Consider the following 18,923-nt stretch of genomic DNA (forward strand, 5'->3'; position numbering starts at 1 on the left):
TGGAATTTTTTAATTACAGTTAGTTAAATTTCTTTGGAGAAGAATTTAAAGATAAAATGCAGTAAATTTGTGTCTTCTTCTTGTCTGTGAGTGAACACTAACATAAGAACTCACATCAGCTACCTTTAAGATCTTAAAAACCACAGTGACTAATCAGCTCAAACCAGCATCTGCATAACTTCTTTTTTTGAATGAGAAAAATGTAAACACAAAACACATTTTGATTTTTCTTACAATACTTACTTCTTTCTTTTACTAGCTGGAAAAAAAATTTCTCAAAATCCAGATCTCCTACAGGCTCTATTTTTTTCTTTTCTACAGTGCTGATAAAATCCAAATGGTCCTGGAACAAGATAATGTTTTAAAAATACCAAAACAAAACAGATCTACTAATAACAAATGCGAATCTGACTACATGTACTACCTTCTAAATTAACAATTTAGAACAGATGGCATAACATAGAATTTCACACTTCTGAGTATCAAAAACAATTACCAAATTTAAGGTTAAATCTCTATAAAGCAGCAAGTCAATGCATCCTCAGAGATACCAATCAATAATAAACTACTTTTAATTAGAGAAACAATTTATAACACAAGCAATAAAAGTAAGGTCTAAATTGATAGTGCAAATAAGCCAAAATGAAACCCCTTCATGTTATGGTTAAATCAGATATTTAAATTATTCTTGTTGGAACTGGAGCATGGACTTGCCCAGGCATTCCCAGACATTGTGCCCAGGTTGCTATCAATGCTCTGCTCAGTGTAGCTGCTTCGTGGCAGCTCTAATGTCACAAGCAGGGCCTCTAGGGCTGCTGGGAAAGCTCTCAGCTGGAGTTTAATCAGCCTGTAACACTCTCTAGCTCAAGTTAAGGTCATACTTAAGGAAAACGGGACTTTGTTCGATGGCTGTGGAATGCAATTTGTTTTAATAGTACAGTACTTTGAATGCTTGGGAGTGTAATATCACACAGAACAAAATCTGACTTAGCATTGTTTCCTCCTTAGTTTTGGAAAAGAGGTGTCATTTTTTCAATAAAGACCCCCTGCTGAAGGAAGAGGTTTAATGACATAATTTTGCAAAAGGGAGGCTGACTCAGTGTTGCTACTAATGTAGCATGAGCAGAATCAGCAAAATACCAGCACAGGAAAGTCAATAAAGTCCATGAGAGTATCCTCACCCACATGGAAAAAAGTTTAATTTAGTCATAGAAAATGACAAAGAGCTAAAATTTTCCTTAATAAAGTGCTAACAATTTGTGGAAGGGACAATCTTGTGTTTGAGGCAGAGATTGTATAGAGCAGTTGGTTATAAACTCTTCCACAATTGCTGAGAGATATATTGAAAATTATTGTACTTTCTATTGTTAAAATGTCAAATGGCAATGCTATTTTCATATAAGAAAACTATCAGTTCTAGATCCACTCCAAAAATAATCTATGCAGACCTAGTTGCAGTATTGTTTCAATAATATTTTCAATTAATAGAAACAAGAAAGTGAAATCCTCATATCTGTGTTATTTTCAACAAACAACTTACTCTAAGGGGAGGCCTGGGCCATCATAAATTTCCCTTTCCTTTAATGATCTCGCAACAAAGAAGAAACAAGCTACACTTAGGTCCTGACTGTGCTATTGACTGTGTGGTTCAAGTAAATGGTAATTAGTGTAGCTTTCAATTAAGTGTAGAAAATTCTTACATCAAACAGGTAATTATATTCATAACCAGTAAAGACAGGATATGGATCAGTAAACAAGTGCTACACTTGGAATACTCTCCCTCAGAGGGGGAATTTGTATTCCTCCCTAAGAGCCATTCCATTAACATGCTCTGAACAAGCCGAATTAGACCTATTGTTGAACAAGACAAAGTTTGTGAGTAATCTTGGAGGGGCTTTTTATGTTTCTTCCTACATTTCTAAATAGCAAAATGCTGCCTCTTCATTGTTGCATTGTTGCATCCTGTTATGCCTGCAGCTCTCTTTGGAGTGCAGGTTCAGAATACAGTGTTCTTTATTACTGAGCCATTCTTGCAGCTTTTGCTCAAAACGTGTATGTGTGTGGGAGTAGCATAAACTATAGCTGGTTGTCTTTATATTTCCACCATTATTGCTGCTGACTGGTAACAAGGAAGAAGATGTACATGAAAAACATTTGTTTTTTCTGTAATACTGCTGTACAGGAGATTGAGAGGTTATCTTGGTGGAAAACTTCTAATTTCAACAACATCATTAGGACCATGGAAAAAATCAGCAGTAGGCTGAATTTGTCTTTCAGTGCTAATATTTTGGTGTCATATTTTATTAGAAATATAGAACATCACTTTTCTTTTTCATTGGTGTTATAAAATATTATATCTCCAAAGAACCTAAGTGAGTCCAGAAATTTATGGAAAAAATAATTAATTTCACTGTACAGCTGCTTAAAAACAAACAAACAAACAATTCAAGCAGATCTAGGATATGCCCCTTCCCCTCATCCTCCCTCTTTTCCTGCTCCCATAAATGTGTTGTGGATGAAAAGTTTCCTTATAGCTCAAAATGGCAGAGGCTTTGATATTTTCAGCACTCAGTATCAGTTTATAATGGAAATGCTTTTTTCTGCATAGTACAAGTATCTGAAGCTTGCAAGGCCAGACAGCAAAAATCCCTGTCATCTGGGATGATTGGGATCTTTCAAAGTGTAAGCCTTCCTGGCCTTTTATCCCCTTCTTCCTGACTCTTCAGGCAGTTTCAGGTGTATCTCGCTGCTATGCCCACCTCGATGAGGTACTTCTGAAATTCATTCACAGTATGTGGCAAAACACTGAGGCAAGGTACCAGCCAACTTCAAAGAGCAAAATAGTTTATTTTCTGCAACTGATGCTTTCCCCAGCTGGCTCCTGTCTGCTCTCATCACTGCTTTCCCAGGCTGCACTGTCCATCCCTGGTCCTGTCCAAAGCTTACCTCATGCTGAAGTCAGCAGAGCTGGGCAGGGTGATCGAGAGGAGAATTCATCTGAGTTACTGAACCGCATGTCACAGCACACAGCTAAGAGTTCATTCCCATTCGTTCTGCTAATTGCTCTTGAGTGCATCTTTGTATCATCATGGAGGCAGGCAACACTGCTTAGAGAAACCAGAGACTTATTAGTCATTCAAACTGATCAAACATTATGTTTGGCCCCTGGCTTTGTAGTTTTATTTTTGTGACTCTGCATGGAAACTGTCTAAGCTGAGTAACAACACTGTCAAGCTGTGGCACCTGTGTAAAACATGCCTCCCTACCTCCACATCCAAAGACAAATAAGATTGCCTCCTCCAACAGTGAGTTAGACATTAAAATGCACATCAGTTTTGTAGTGCAGAGCTGGATTTTGTAGTGCAGAGTGTGTATTTAATCAGCAGACCTATTATGAGGCTATTATCAGGTTCTCATATCAACTTATTATAGCTTCATTTTGCCTGATTGCACTTCTGATGATCAGAAAACACAGTGAAGCTAAGACCTTAGCTTATTGCAGGGATAGCCAGTCCTTCAGCTTTGGTCACTGGGCCTATTTCCTTTCTAATTCAAGAAAAGGACACTTCTTTAGGAAACTATGATACTTTTATTTGAGGGGAAAAAACATCTTCTCAGTTATGAGACAAAAAATTCTTCTTTGAACTATTATCCAGTTCTTTGAAATATTATCCACTTGTCTCTGATTTTCTGAGAACCTTAGGTAGTCTTGGTTTTCTTAGCCATTTCTAGTGTTGCCATCCACTCTGCAGCAGACAACGCATTCCAGTTGGAGGCATTTAACACCATTGCAATAGCACTAGAAAGAATAAGCTTTTCTCGTGATGGTAAACGGCCTGGTAAAGGGCCTGAGAAGGGCGTTGACGGTGTTGAGGTAAAGGGTGTTGAGAAGGCAGCTTAACTGCTGAAGATTAGCACTTCAATGTGCAAAACTCAGAAAGGTCGAGAATTTGCAGGATTATTCACTAAGACTGTAGCAACATAAATTTGAAAATGTCAGGAGTACGGAAGAGGGTTCTCATGTTCTGTGTAGTAGGGATTTCAGTCACTGGAGGCTGACGGAGTTCCCCATGTAGGAGTAAAAGCAAAGGCAGAAGGATTTGTCTTCTTCTTTCTTTTTTCTCTTTCTTTCTCTGACAATCGTTATTGTCAGAGCACATCTGTGGTAATACTCCAGGAAAAGATGTCATGATAAAATGTCCCTTTCTCCATTTAGTTCGTGTTTGGAACAGAAGTAACTACTGTGTTGGCTTTGCCTAGCAATTAGAATTTAAGAAAACTGACCTGCTTTGGAGGCTGCTACTTGTGAGCTGAAAAGGCTAGGAACATTGCGATATGAGCAGGTAAAGTTTAAATGTTATTGGTTTTAATAATTATAGAAGTTGCTTAGTGTAATATTAGTCATCAGCTTTTGATTCTCTTTTTCCTTTCCTGGTTAAAGTTTTGTGTAATGTCCTTTCCTGCTCATCACATTTTCTTGTCTCAGACACTAAAAGTTCCTCAAATTCCTCTGACAGTTCTTTCAAAATCCACCTTGTCTCTCTCACATATTCATGTGAAGGTCTTTTCTTGCTATGACTGCAACCTATTCTAATCAGGCTTCTTTTCCAATTTCTACTTTCTGCATAAATCCATGCAGGTGTTTCAAAAACATACTTTTCACTCTTTCTCTGACATACTTTTCACTATTTCTCTCTCGCTAGATTTCTTCACAAGATCTACACAGGCCTGTTGAAAGCCTTTGATTACATTCTCTTCTTTTATTTTTTTTTTCTCTCTGCTGCAAGTCCCAGGTTCCCACCCCGCTTAGTTTCTGCTAAAGCTCAATTTCTGCTAATTGTTCCTCTTGTTTGCTGTCACTTTTACTTTAGTCCTCTCTCCTGTATCTCCCACAGTTTCTTATCTCCCTTATCAGACTCTTTTTCCTGGGGTGACTCTGGCCCCAGTTTTTCCTGCAGGGCAGGAGAGGTCTCTGCACATCAGCACCCATTACTGCCTGCATTTTGATAACATGGGCCAGATAAGCAATCACCGTGTTGAATGAGATAAACTTACTAACGGAAAGCCTGTCTCAAGTCCAGGTCTCAGTAAACACTTTGGATCCCTCTAAGAGCATAAAAAACTTCCAGCTCCTTCTTCCATCACAGTTTTGGTCATTAATGGCAACAAATTATTTCTGTCTTATCTTTGCTTGAACTACTGGAATTTATAGTTATAAATAACTCAGTTTTTGCAAATACTACTAAGTTGAATAATGAGTGAAATACACTATGTATGGGTGTTTATGTGTAGATACTTAAACATTTCTGGACTGTACATTTTGTGAATTGCCTACACAAACAATTTGACCAGCTCTACAGTACTTTCTTTTAACTATGGAGCCTAATGTATTTAAGATGTCGCAGGACAACACTGCTTTATTCTCTGCAGACAACTTTATTCTTTGTCTTGTTCTTTTTATTGTTCCACTGGTAGTGAATAAAAGGCTGCATCTGTTCCTCAGGAAGGACTTAATCCAAAGCTTATTGAATGCATTGGAAGAGTCTCCATTGGGCTTTGGATCAAGCTCTTTAGTTCACAAACAAATGCTTTTTGTGAGAATATGCTATTCAAGTATTGTATAGAAGAGTTACAGAGGTACCCTATTTCTAAAATAGTGACTGCTCTTTAAATCTTTTTTGCTATGCCCGCTCTATCACAGGAACAATATGCAACTGTACATAATTGTTGCAGTACTGTAGTCCATGTTTATGATGCCTCACCAGTTGATATAAGTGTAGAATATGTAATGCTGTGGTAACTAGTACTGCTATATTGATATGGCTCTTCCTATGGAGACAGTAATCAAAAAAATATATAGAGATTCACTTACTGGCCTGAGGATGGTCTGGATCAATCAGGCAAGCTGGACATGGCAAAACATCTTTGAAGACTGTCTTGTATAGGTATCATTGATGAAGCTGAGGGGTTGAGTTGAAAGAGGGGTTTGTAGAATAAAAGAGGGACACTGCTGAATGGAATTTTTTTTCTACCCTTAGGAAAAGGAGCTGACTGAAAAGAGTCACAAAGGGGGAGTCACAATAGGGGAAAGAAACAGGCGCTATTGTGGACAAGGCTACAATGAGACAAAGATTAGGCACAAGGAATCAAAGCAGAAACGCTAGCTGAAGCAAGACTGTAAAGAACTTTAAGTGAAACTTTACAGCTCCAGATTTGCAATGACTGCATTTTCTGCAGAGAGGGAATATCCATGAGTTGGTTACACGGTGGCATTCCTGCAAGCTGCAATAAAATAGATTTTTTTCCTTAAAATACTATAGGTACTGAATGCTTATTTGGATTTCTTGTGAAGGGAAACTAACAATTCCTGTGCATCGAAGAGAACATGATGCCAGTGAAACTTGGCTGGTTTTTCAACTTCAGAACAGAGTAACTTTTTCCCGTGAGTGTAGATGACAGAAACAGTTACTGCTGGGTATTACTCCTCTGACAGAGCTGCTTGCAGTAAAAAACACTATATTGTGTGGTAAGTGCTTGCAGGGTTGCACATGTAGTTTGTACGCTGATAGTGACTCAGTTTATGGAGCCAATACTAAAACATTACTCACTCAAGGAGTCACATTTAATCCAATGAGATTACTCATGTAGTGAGCGGCTGATAGAGATCTTGCCAAGTTATTCCACCACATAATAGATGTGTGTAAAGGAGCCTGTTAGTCAGGTGAATAACTTCAGAAAGGAATTTTTAAGTTCATTCTATGTATGAACTTTTTATATTTGAACTCCCTAAACACAGCTGAGGTCCGACTACATTTTGCCAACTCCCACTAACCGGCAGTCCCTATCCTAAAACTCATCTACTCATACAGACCAATAAGGGAAAAATTATTTGCCTTCAGTCACATCACAAGTCAACAGCAAAGACAGGAATAGTACAGGGATCTCCAGCCAGTTGTCTACTAGCAGCTCCCTGCCTCTGTAATTCACATTTAATCCCTGCACTGAATATAAAGCATTTTTGAATGTGACCCCTAAATTTCCTACAGCTCTTGTGCTAACTGACTGGTGGAGCTCTGCATTCATTAGCTTTATAAATGCAGAGAGAATACACTGAAGTATCATTTTCATCTCACACACATCATTACAAGCTGGAGCATTCCCTCATCCAGCTCATCTCCGTGTTTTTCTGCAGTCAGATAAATAACGAGAACCACAAGAAAAGGAAAATTAATCTAATCACAAAATTTCTGACAGCCAGTCTAAGACACTTAAAAATCTGCATCCCAAGCAAAACTAATTTTTCATTTTCAGTAGAATTCTGAGTGGAGGCTATCACCTTTCAGGACTGCATTTCATTTAATAAATGTTATAAAAGTGCCTGGCATATTCAGCATAATTACCACAGTATTTTCCTTCCTTTCTTTGTTCTGCATTGCTCTCAGCACATTTTAGAGTTCATACAGAACACGAATAGTGTGCTGGGCAACCTGAAAAATTTATAATAGGAAGAGGTATCCTCTCCGAATTATTCTCTATTTGAAGGTTCACTCCATAACAATAAAGAAATCTGCCTCACTGAAACCAGGCTCCCCTATACTGACAAGGTCCAAAAGAAGAGTAACTCCTCTGTCTCCTGAATAAAAGAGGAACAGCAGACACTGATAGAGCTTCATTCTTTTTCCTCCCTATTTCTCTCTCCTCTCCTCTCCTCTCCTCTCCTCTCCTCTCCTCTCCTCTCCTCTCCTCTCCTCTCCTCTCCTCTCCTCTCCTCTCCTCTCCTCTCCTCTCCTCTCCTCTCCTCTCCTCTCCTCTCCTCTCCTCTCCTCTCCTCTCCTCTCCTCTCCTCTCCTCCAAACATCTTTTTCTTTCATTTCATTCTCTTTATCACCCCATTTGAGCTGCCCTGTGTCTCTTCCCCTTTCTAACTCCAGGCATTCTTAGTTGGCAATGGTTCCATCCTCTTTCTGTCCATGGAAGAGCACACATCTGTACAGAGGCAGATTGCAAACTAGGTCAGTTTATATGGCAGAGATAAAAAGAGCAGGAATAAGAGCCTTTTTGTATAATAACAAGGTCTCACATAAGCACTAGGCCCGGTTGTCAGAGATGTTGAGCATCTGCTGTTGCCACTGACTTCAGTGGCACTAGTCCTCATGTCCACAGGCTGCAGATATAGAAAAACATCCTCAGTTTTGCAGTCCCCTGCAAGCAGAAGTTCAGATACACAGTCACAGTTCCTTGACTTCCTCCAAGATTCCATATTGATCTCAGGATCTGCTTTTGTCAATTTTTCCAATATGTTCAGCACAGTCTTGGGAGGTAAATTGGTCAGTCATTGGAGGAGGAATGAGGTGATACTGGGTATAAGACCTTTTCAGTTCACAAGCACATAAAACAGGCCTGAAATAGAATGACAAGTGAGGAACTGTCATGTCATGTGAGTGTTAAAAATAACTATCTTTCTTGACAAATATTTGGTTAATGCAGCTATCTTTATATTCTTCCTCCTTTCAGAGTTTTTAGGACAATACCAACTGATCTTGCAATTCATTATTTAGGTAAAGATATTTTAACATTACAGTGAAAATAAGGGAAAACTGCACTCTGGCAAAGATTAATTGCTCCTTCCCCCTACCTGCAGCTTTCTGTAATGCTGCAAAAAAATTACAGAGCATTAACAAACTGCATCATTTGTGATATTGCTTTACCTAATGGAAGAAAATCTGTGCTGCAGTCACATGCATCAGTCCAATCTTGTATGAGTCCAGATAGCAGGAAAGGGGCAGAAGGTAACTGTTGGAACAATAAGATAGAGGAAGAGGAGCTCTAAAATTCCCCGCTTGACAATGTAACATCATTGGTTTCCACAGTTTTCTCCACAGTCCACTACTGCCAGTCTCCAAAACACAGGGCCTTTAGAAAGCATACTTGACAATGCTTATTTTAATTATGATTCTGATGCCTGGAGGGGACCTTTCTGCATGGTTCTGAAGGTTTTCACAAGAAAAATCACTAATTTATTTCCCTTCCTCCCATCCGATAACTGCCTTATTCTGTTTCTAGCAACTGAAGTTCCTAAAAACCAAATAAAGGGTGGTCAGAGCTATGAAACATACAAAAAGGATGCAACCCCTATGCTCCTTTTCCTCTTTCCTCCACATCCCCATATCGCCATTTGGATGGCATGCTTATTTGTGGGATTACAGACTCTTATGCCAGCAGGGCAGGATGGCTGGCAGGATCAGCAATGCATGTCCATGCACAGGTGCAGCTTTCCTTTGCTCCCTGCCTGCTGTCTCCAAATAGGCTGAATGAGGATGTACTGTGATTCTAGCACCTTATCCTAGAAGGAGAGAGGCTAGGAGTCTTGTCTTCAGGCAGAAAATTGCATTGCAGACATTCCTGGGGACATTCCTAGATAGGGTAGCTGAAAATCCCCTGTTCAGAGCTGATCTCTCTTCCTCATTCCTGTGCCCCATGCTAGTGGCAAGTAAAAAAAAAGTTCATAAGAAAGCACATCTTCTGTCCAGAGAATTTACAGCAAAGTCTGAGAAAGAGAAAACAGACGGCTGCCAGCAGGGAGAATGGCAGACAGTTCCCTGGCCGAAGGCCTTGGTGGGGTTTTTTTCTGTACCATCTCTTGCATGTTTTTCGACACATATATTTGCAAAGAGGGTTGTGGCCACGTGTAGTTGATTATTAGGACAGCTTCTTACTTACATTAATAGCACCAGCTTACATGTCTGTACTTACATGTGTATGGCTCAGTTTCCTCATACCATTAGCTTTTATTATAAACCATTTTCATTACCATACAGTGTTCAGGGAGCAGCCATGCCTCTGTGTGAGCATCTGCGTCCTTGAGTTCTCAACAGAGAATTCAGCAGCTGAATTATCAACAGCAGCATGTAACCTCCCATTTAAAACACTGGAAACTGAAGAGTGGAGGGTGGAAAATGTGACACTAAACCTCAACACAGACTGAAGAGCTAGAGGTTTGCAAACCTCATACCTGTACTGTACAAATACAGAGATGCTAATTGGGCTGGAACTAAAGGACACTTACTGCAATCTATCTGAGAAGAGTCAACATTGTTGCTGTAAAGTCCTGCCTTAAACAAACCTTTTGGAGGTCTCTGGAAAGGTAAACAAAAACGTGGATAAGGGTGATCTAATTTCCATATCAGACTGGGTGTCTAAAAGGTTCTTGACAAAGGCTTTTAAGGAGACTAAGCAGAGAAAACAACAAGAGGGGAAGCCCTGGTATAGCTCAGAAATTGCTTAGAAGATAAAATTCAAAGTACAGGAATAAATCACCAGTTCTCACAATGAAGGGAGGTGCTGGATGGTGTAGAGTTCGGCAAGAGTCAGTGTTGCAATGTGTGCTGTTCAATGCACTCATGCCTTACCTGGGAATGGAGTCAAATAATAAAGTTCAACAAAATGAATTTATTTGGCAGTAATAAGAAGAAAGATTGTGAAGAATTATACCTGGACATTATGAGACTGAATATTCAATATCAGAAATCCAGTATAGGTGAATGTAAAATAACACACATGGACAAATAATCATTAAAAATGGTGGGCTCTGAGCTGGCATGAGTAAAGTCTCAGGGTTATGACAGGCCATAGAAACATCACCTCCTGTGCTCAAAAGATCCTCATGAAGTATTGTCAAGGAAAAACACCATTGGGCCACTGTATGAATCCATGGTGTGTATTTCTTCAACTCAAATTTAGATCTGTTAGATGAGGGTCATGCTCAGGAGTGCATCAAGGACAGTAAGAGGTACAGAATAGTCTGTGGACAAAGGTCCCCATGAGAGCAACCTAGAACTCTTCAGCCAGGAAATGTAATGATGTACAGAGATTACTGAGGAGATCTACAAAGCCGTGAGCAGGTCTAAGAGAGGGTTAATTGTTCCCATCTCCAGCTTAAAGAAAGGGTTTGTTGTTCCTCATCTCCAGCACAGGAGCTGAGGGGATAATTAAGCCTGTATCGAAACAAAAAAATAAAAGGCAGAGCTTCTTCACAGGAAGAATAGCAGATCAATGGGAATCCTTGCAAGCGTATTTGGGTTCCAGGCAACATTGAAGAAGTCCGGGACAGCAGTACTACCTATGAAAAAAAAAAAAAAAAAAAAAAAAAAAAAAAAAAAAAAAGGATAAAAGAAAAAAAGCCAAACCACACTAATGAAGAAAATCAAACCAAAACCAAACAAAAAGAAAAGAGCCCGAAACCCGCGGCTTGGAAACCCCCGGAGCTGGCGGCGGAGTGAAGCTCCCGCCCTGCGCACTCCCCGGAGGCGAGCCGCGGGGCCGCGTTCCTTTCCTTCTCGACGGGGCTCGGCCCCCCCGGTCCCGGCTCCCTCCCCTCCCGCCCGCCGCGGGCATCGTAACAGGAGAGGCTCGCAGGCGGAGGGTAACCCGAGCGCGGCAGGGCGGGGGCCGCGGGGGCGGCCGCGGAGCCTCCGCACGGAGCGCTTCGCCCCGCGGGACGGGACGGGACGGGACGGGACGGGACGGGACGAGACGGGACGGGGTGGGGCGGGGCGGGACAAGGTGGGCGGTGGCTTTGCCCCCCTCTTTGGCGTCGGCGAAGGGGGCGGGCGAGGAGGGAAGTGGGGAGGAGGAAGAGGAGGAGGAAGAGGAGGAGGAAGGGGGACCCGACGTGCCGGCGTTGCGCGCGGAGCTGGCAGCGCACGCTGCGAGCCGGAGGAGCGGGAGCTGTTTGGATAAGGTACCTCCGAGCGCCAGGATGCGCGCGTCCGCGCGGCGTCTGTCTGCCTGCCTGCCCGCCCGCCCGCCCGTCTGTCTGTCTGTCTGCCTGCCTCTGTCTGTCTGTCTGTCTGTGTGTGAGCGCGGCTGCCGGCGCGGAGGGAAGGGAGGCGGCGGTGGCTGCGGCTGCGGCGAGCTGGCGCTCGGCTGGTTGCGGGCGGGAGAGGGGGGTAGGCAGGGCGGGCCGGGGAGGTGAGGGGATGTCGGTAGAGGTGCCAGGAGGGGCAGGGGGAAAAGCGAGGAGGGAAGATGGAATCGCGGGGAGGGAGAGGGGAGAAGAGGAAAGGAGAACGCAGATGCGCGGAGGGGAAGGGAAGAGGCCAGGAGGAAAGAGGGCATGCCGGAGGGGTCGGCTCTACCCTTGGCATCGCAGCCCTGCGCGGTGTGCCCGCCAGCCCCGCGGGATCCCCGGCGTGCGCGGCCCGGGCGGGGGAGGCGCGGAGCTGCCGGCCGGAGCGGGGGGGCCGCGGGCAGAAAGCCGGGTGTGTGCGCTCATCCCCCCGTGCGCGCAGGGCGGGGGGCGGCTCTGCCGGCCGGGAATGCGGCCGCTGTGCGCGGGAGACGGGCAGGCTGTGGGCACGGAGGGGGCGTGTGAAGGGGGTTCAGCCAGATCCTGAGAAACCTGTGACGTAATGATTTTTTAATCAGCATGTGTTTTTCATGGCGATCTCAAATTTTCCTGGACTCCCCTTTTTGAACAGAAAATGCCCTGTATCTTTGTTCCAAGTATTGCTATTTTTAGAATCCTCTGTAACAGCAAAGCGAGTTCATGAGTTTTAAATATTTTAATTCTTTTTTATTTGGCCTTTGCTGAGGACCACTGCAGTGTAAACTTCCGAAACACTAGTGTCTCTTTCAAAAAAGTTATTATTTCAAAATATTGAAATTATTACTGAGGTGAGCCGGCCGGCAGCTATTGTGGGTATACCAGTGTTTGAGTTCCTGATGACATTAATCATTAGCCTTAAAGAGCAGTCATCATACTGAAGTTAGGTTTTTATCTTAAGATGAATTGCCTGTCAGGTCCCAGAAGATGTACATTAGGTGCAAGTATCACTGTTAGAAGAGATAGAGCATATCCCCCCAGTTGTGATTTGACCAATGAAATAAACTTGTTGTTTTATTATGAGTGGTGATTAACAGTTCAACGTTGTAATGATATTCTCTGATTCTAGCATTGTCTCATAGCTCTGGTATGTCAATTTGTATTCATGCTGTGTAAGTGTTTTGCAGAGGTTTTGCCTATCTGGCAGGGATTTATTTCAATTTTAAAATTACATTTTCTGATCTCAGCAGCCTCAGGAACCCAAAGAAGTTCTGTTACAGTGTGTGACTTTTTTTTCCCTAAGAAATGCAACTTTTTCATGTCTTTAGATCACAGTTTTTATGTCTCTGCCCACAGCAGAAGTTACAGCTGAAATTGTGTTCATTTAAGTGTGTTCATTGCAAGCATTTCTGACCACTCAGTATTGAGTGTTTTTTATCGATTTATCTTCATTTTATATTTGAATGCCAGTCCATTTGCTGCTCTGCTGTAGCGTCTGCCAAAGTAAGTGTTCAGAAATTTAAAATGTTACATACAGATATTGGCTTTTGAGAACTGATACCTTGTTTTTGTATTAGTTTTCCTGCTGTCCAAAGAGTACAAGTCCCAGGTGAGCTCTTAAGTAAATTAAGCCATATTTATAGATATTTTGTAATAGTGCCAGGTCTTGTGGCAACTGATGGTTATTTCCCTTCACTGTGGATGCTCAGCTTCTGTACGAAGGGGTGTGTGCAGTCCTTTTAAATTACACCAAACTCCTGTTGACTTCAGCCAGAGTTTTGGCTAAGTTAAGAACACAGGATCATATGAATTACAGCGTGAAAAATACAGCCAGCAGAATCCTGAGCAGTTTGATACTTTGGTCATAAGATAATTTGATTCATGCCTGGTTTGTCTTGTCTAAGCTGCAAAATTCACTTTTGCTACTGGAAACACCTGCTGATTTAGCAACTGCTATTGATACTCCATTTATAGCAAGACAAGAAGAGCTGCATAAAGCAACATCTAGAACTGTCCCTATTGTTACTGTTCACAGTGTGATTTTTCTCTCGTTGATGTGCTGCTGTTCCGATTCTCAGGCAGTTCTGACTTCAGCTGATGGGCAGTACATTTATGGTTGTGGGATAAAGAGGGTTGTTCAAGCTGCCAAAATAGTCTCTCTTCCTCCTACCCCCCTATAAAAAATAAAAAGCTGTGGCAGCTGTCTCTTTGAGTAGGCTGTGCTGAAGGGGCAGATCTTTGTTCTCATGTGGGCCCTGTTTCTTGGATGGCTAGAGTTCAATCTGAATTCTGTGTTATTTTGATACAATTGTCATTGCCTATTTCCCATTTTTATGGGGAATTTTTTTTTTTGCTTTTGTTTAAATGCCAAAACTTAAGGAGAGTTCCCCAGGAAATTCAGCACAGATAATTCATTAAGGAAAAGTCTTTTCCAATACTCCCACTTACTAGGACCAAGTCCATTGAAGTTGATGTGGATAGGCTTGGCATTCAAATTATGGTGGAGAAAAAAAGTTGGCCTGTTAATTCATGATGATGCTGGCTTACTTTAATATTACATTGGTCCTTTACAGGGATGTTCTTTAATTGATTGCTGACCTAGACCACTAGAGTGCAGTTCTATAAAACTGGGTTTCATTTTGAAATATAGCAGCAGCACTGAATGAATGCCAGCAGATGCAATTATATCTATAATTTACGTTGTTTTCTTTGAGCCATATGTCAAAGTGGTGCTCTTTTTCTTCTACATCTCCAAAATTTTAAGTCTTATTTGCTTAACTAACTGTAAGACTTTGGCATGCATTACTCTGGTAAATTAGCAAAGTCCATAATCTGTGAACTCTCCTATCTGGGATTCTTCTGCTGCTAAGAATGTATTTCACAGTACAGCTTGGAGAATGATTCTGCTGGTTCATCTCCAGTGAGAAAGACAAACCTTGCAGTCTTCCTCTTGGGGTAAGTCCATTAGGGACAGTTTCCATCTCAGCCATCTGACAATGACGGTTGTCCAGTTGTAGTTGGTAACATTAATTATCCCATATTATGCCAAATGGGAAAGATTTTTACAGAGTCAGATTGGGAATTTTGGGGGGTTTTGAAATACCTTATGGTAACCTGTCATCATAGTCATTGTAGTTAACTGCAGGAATCTAGATATTGATTAAGATGGCATCTCAAGACCCTCCCAGTATTTTCTGTCATAATTTAAGAGTCATGGTTATTCAGTACTGAAATGTGTACAAATCTTTAAAAATAGTTTTTTTACAATAACTTCAGGAGATCACATATGTATCTCACTTCATCCTGAAAAACAAGTGTGAATCATCAATGCTGAAGTTTTTCACTTGTAAAACGGAATTCTTGTTTCTTGTCGTCTACACTGGACAATTTCAGGGCTTTTTTTCTCTCAAACACACTAAGCTGAAACTGTAATTTCAGCTGTTACTGCAGGCTTGTTTCCCAAGTAATAACATTCACAGTGCTTGACTTTTCTGGTACTATGACAGAATTAGCAAAAAAGAGGATACATTTTTTTCATATTAAAATTCTGGGTTATCAGCACAAATTGTTGTTCTTATTTTTGGTGGTGAGTAACCTTCATTAATCCATTACAACTGTAAACCATGCCATTCTTAAGTTTTAAAATGGATAGTTTTATTTAAGTTTATAATTAATGAGAGTTCAAAGTTCACTTTTTTGTTTCTTCGATGATGGTAAGATACTGGATTTCCAGGAGAAAAGAGACCTGTATCCTCAGAATAATTCCTCAGAAATTGTATTGAAATACTCTATTGTAAGAAGACTCAAGTGTTCCATTGCTCAATATGAGACTTACATGCAGTGTAGCATGAAAGTGAGAGTTTTCCCTAGGTATTATACTGGCAGAGAATTATTTATTTAATACCTTATTAATAACAAAGAAAAACAATATTGTATTTAAAATAAATCAGATTTCCTCCAAAACATATCTACATCTATTAGAAAGGTTAGGAATATTGCTGTAAATGACATGCACAAGCTCTAGGGAAAACTTTGGTATGTGCTACTGAATCATGAAAGTGCATCCTGTTCCTTTTTGGAATTGTCTTCCATCTTTATCTAATTGACTAAAGAGATGAATCATGATCCAGGGGGAAAGAATGCTTCCAAAACTCTGGATTTTTTTTCTCCAGAATCTGTTGGTTACAATGATTTCTTCTGGAGCTCTGGGCATCATAATTTTCCCGTTCTCCCGTGTTTCTGGATTTAAAAGGGGAAAGGAGCAGAAAACTGTGTATAAATCGCTAAATGCACATCACCATATGTAACTCAAAAGGGAAGGGTTCTCTGTGTTTTACCAGTTTTATTCTACATGTTTTTGTGTTGCTAATTGCAAGATCTGTTAGTATAATTCCTGAATGAATCAGGAAAAGTTTTTAAGGTTGTAGTGGGTATAGTACTGGCAGGGCAGGGTGACTTTTATGCAGTTTATATATTCCCTTTCTAGCCACTAAAGCTGACCACTCAACAAAATAGCGCAAAAAAAAATCTCCTGTCATGGTGATTTTCAAATACCTTTAAACTGGTGGCATATTAGGATTATACTCACTTAAACACACATACACACACACACATCCCCCAAAACAAACAAGCAAACAAAACCAACCAAGCAGATAAATAAATGACACCAAACCCACAAACTTCTTCAATCACTGAGTTACTAAGTAGGTGACTGTTGACTGTGCCTGGGTGCAAATGCGCCTGAGGACACATGCAGCTTCCTTCCTAACAGTTCTTCTCAGGGACTGATACTTGAAAACAGGGATATTATTTTTTAGCCATTGAACTCAAGAATTCAAGTGGACATCTTATGCCTCATTGTCTGGGACAGTGACACCAGCGTTGTTGGAGCTGAGCTTAATAACATCCATTTTTTCCCCAGCACTCCAGGGAAAAATATGGCTCCATCTGTATACATGCTTGGAGTGCTCTATTTCTGTATCTCATAAATGTGGAGCAAGTTTAGTAGTGCCAGTTGAGAAGAATTCCCTAACAGAACTGCTAATATACAAACAAGATCCACCCATCTTTGAAAAAGCTTCATTTTTAAGAAGTTCCCTTCCTCCCCCCTTTTTTTTTTTCCCCCTACTTGCTCTTCTAGGGCAGGTTTCAGGAAGATGACAGACTAGAAAAAGGAATCAGATGAAATGATCACCTGTATTAGCATCCTGCACCAAACTCTACTGGCAAATCAATTAGATGTACATACATTAATAAAGCTTGCACAAGTAAAGAAGTAAAAATTGTTTTTGTTAAAGTTGGTGAATTGGTTTGTACAGATCTTTCGTCTCTCTAATTCTGTTCTATTAGGAGTATCACAGTACTCCTGTAGCCTTGTAAAGAAAACCATGTGAAACCAATATCAAACCTTTAAATATTATTCTATCAGCTTTCCTCAGAAATAGGTCATTTATTTCTAATTTTAGAGTTCCCTATTAGCTGCTATCCTGCCCCAAGAGTGAGCGCAAGAAGAGGTTTTTGCTGGCAGTGCTCTTGAGAACCCACATGCTGGTGTAGGAACTACTATCAATAAACCCAGAGAGTAATTTAACCTGATTTTAAAACTAAGTATACGCAAAGTGAACAAACCGTTGTAGTTTGAGCCATGGTTTGATATTCCAACTGTCCCTATGTTATCAAGACTTGTTTTACTGGCACAGCTCACTTGCACTTAGGAGAGGATGGCTATGGCCAAAATACCGAGGAAGATCTGCAGGACCAGGTGCATTAGAAGGAAATGTAGCCATGAGAGTTCAGACACATTCAGGCTCAACACCATGTTGTTTCACACAACGTGTGGCTGAGACAGGGACACACCAGGGCATGTTCCCAGCAGCATCATTCTGGCATGGCTTGGCTAAGCTCGGCAGAGCAGAGACTGATCCAGTTCTTCATTGTTCCTTCCTCCTGCTGCTGGTTGCAATCATTAAAAAGATAAATTGAACCAAAGTTATGGTCTGACTTTTCAATTTGATTGTGTATTTTCAGTATTTTAATAGAGTCATATATTAATTTTGTTTGGAAAAGGCCCTTAGAACAACAACAGTAAAACTATTTCATTTATGACAATTCTGTATTTTTCTGTTGTGTGAACACACTGGTCAGTGTATCACTGGAAACTGGCTTAATCAAACCAACCATTTTGATAATTTAGTTAGATCTAAAGAGTAGCACAAAAGAACCTGTGCTGGCTTTAGATGCTGTTCTTTGATTTGGTAAGTGCCTGAGCCTGTCCTGCATCCATTTGATGTTCCCAGTCTCCACAATGCTTCCATCACTATGTTATAAAGTGTACTTTCACTAACACTTTTCTGTTTCAGTTCCTGGCTTTGTTTAATTTAAAAATGTCAGACAGAGTCATATTACCTTCCTCTTACATTATTGCCAATGAAAGCTTGTTCTTCCTCAAATCCGTATGAGTCCCCTCTGAATCTCTGGTGAACAGCTGCTCTGAAGAAGGGGTGCAGCAGCCACAGTTTTTGGGGAGTTGTTTAAAATTTGAAATGAACTTTAAAAGAGGAACCAACATAGACTGAATAAGTGTCCATTCACTTTCTGAAAATGAGACCTTTTAATGATATTTGATGGGCACTCAAAACACCTCTGTCCCATTGCCTGTTTGACTTTCTAAAGAGATACATTTGTAAGGCCTATGTTTATGCTTATTTTGATGTATAAAATGTGCTTATCAACTTGGTTAATGAGAACAGAAGTGGCATGGCACAGCAGCTCAAAGTGTGTATTGACAGACTTCTAGTGAATAGTTCTTGCTTCAAATTAAAAATATCTTTTAATTAGTTGACATTTTTGGCTTTTTGGGATATATTTTAAGCCCTTAAACTTTCTTGAAAAATCTTTTTCTGTCTAATTAACTTGGAGATAGCTCAGGTAATTTTGAAATTTCTAGGAGGGTCACCCTTAGGGGGAAAATATCACATTTGGAGTTGTCACTGGAAAGCTGACAACAGCTACTGACATATTTACACAGTCCTGGAGCCAGTTTGTGATAAGATCAGCACATAAGCAGGACTCCCCAGAATTTAGCTTTGGGTGGTAGTTA

The 18,923-nt window shown here is 40.8% G+C and overlaps 1 protein-coding gene and 1 long non-coding RNA gene across 8 annotated transcripts in view; one reads left to right on the top strand and one right to left on the bottom strand.

The window, feature by feature from the left end:
• The window catches only part of PALM2AKAP2 (PALM2 and AKAP2 fusion), a 266,499-nt gene that overhangs the window by 164,259 nt on the left and 83,317 nt on the right, over window positions 1-18,923 (top strand). Inside the window, exon 1 of one of the 7 annotated variants that reach the window (XM_064404845.1) lies at window positions 11,400-11,422. The exons of 5 other annotated variants lie outside the window; for them this stretch is intronic. The gene's annotated coding sequence lies outside the window, so the exon portion shown is untranslated. Of the gene's footprint in view, window positions 1-11,399; window positions 11,423-11,594; window positions 11,741-18,923 lie in introns of those variants that run through there. One more of the 7 variants, XM_064404846.1, reaches the window with a different exon arrangement.
• LOC135290845 (uncharacterized) lies at window positions 193-12,538 on the bottom strand. The gene is made up of 5 exons (XR_010353651.1): window positions 11,745-12,538; window positions 10,492-11,119; window positions 8,709-8,793; window positions 2,947-3,104; window positions 193-343 (listed from the first exon to the last, which is right to left on the bottom strand). It is a non-coding gene; the product is annotated as an uncharacterized LOC135290845 (long non-coding RNA).

This window comes from Passer domesticus, chromosome Z (genome assembly GCF_036417665.1).
Source record: "Passer domesticus isolate bPasDom1 chromosome Z, bPasDom1.hap1, whole genome shotgun sequence".
NCBI lineage: Eukaryota > Metazoa > Chordata > Aves > Passeriformes > Passeridae > Passer > Passer domesticus.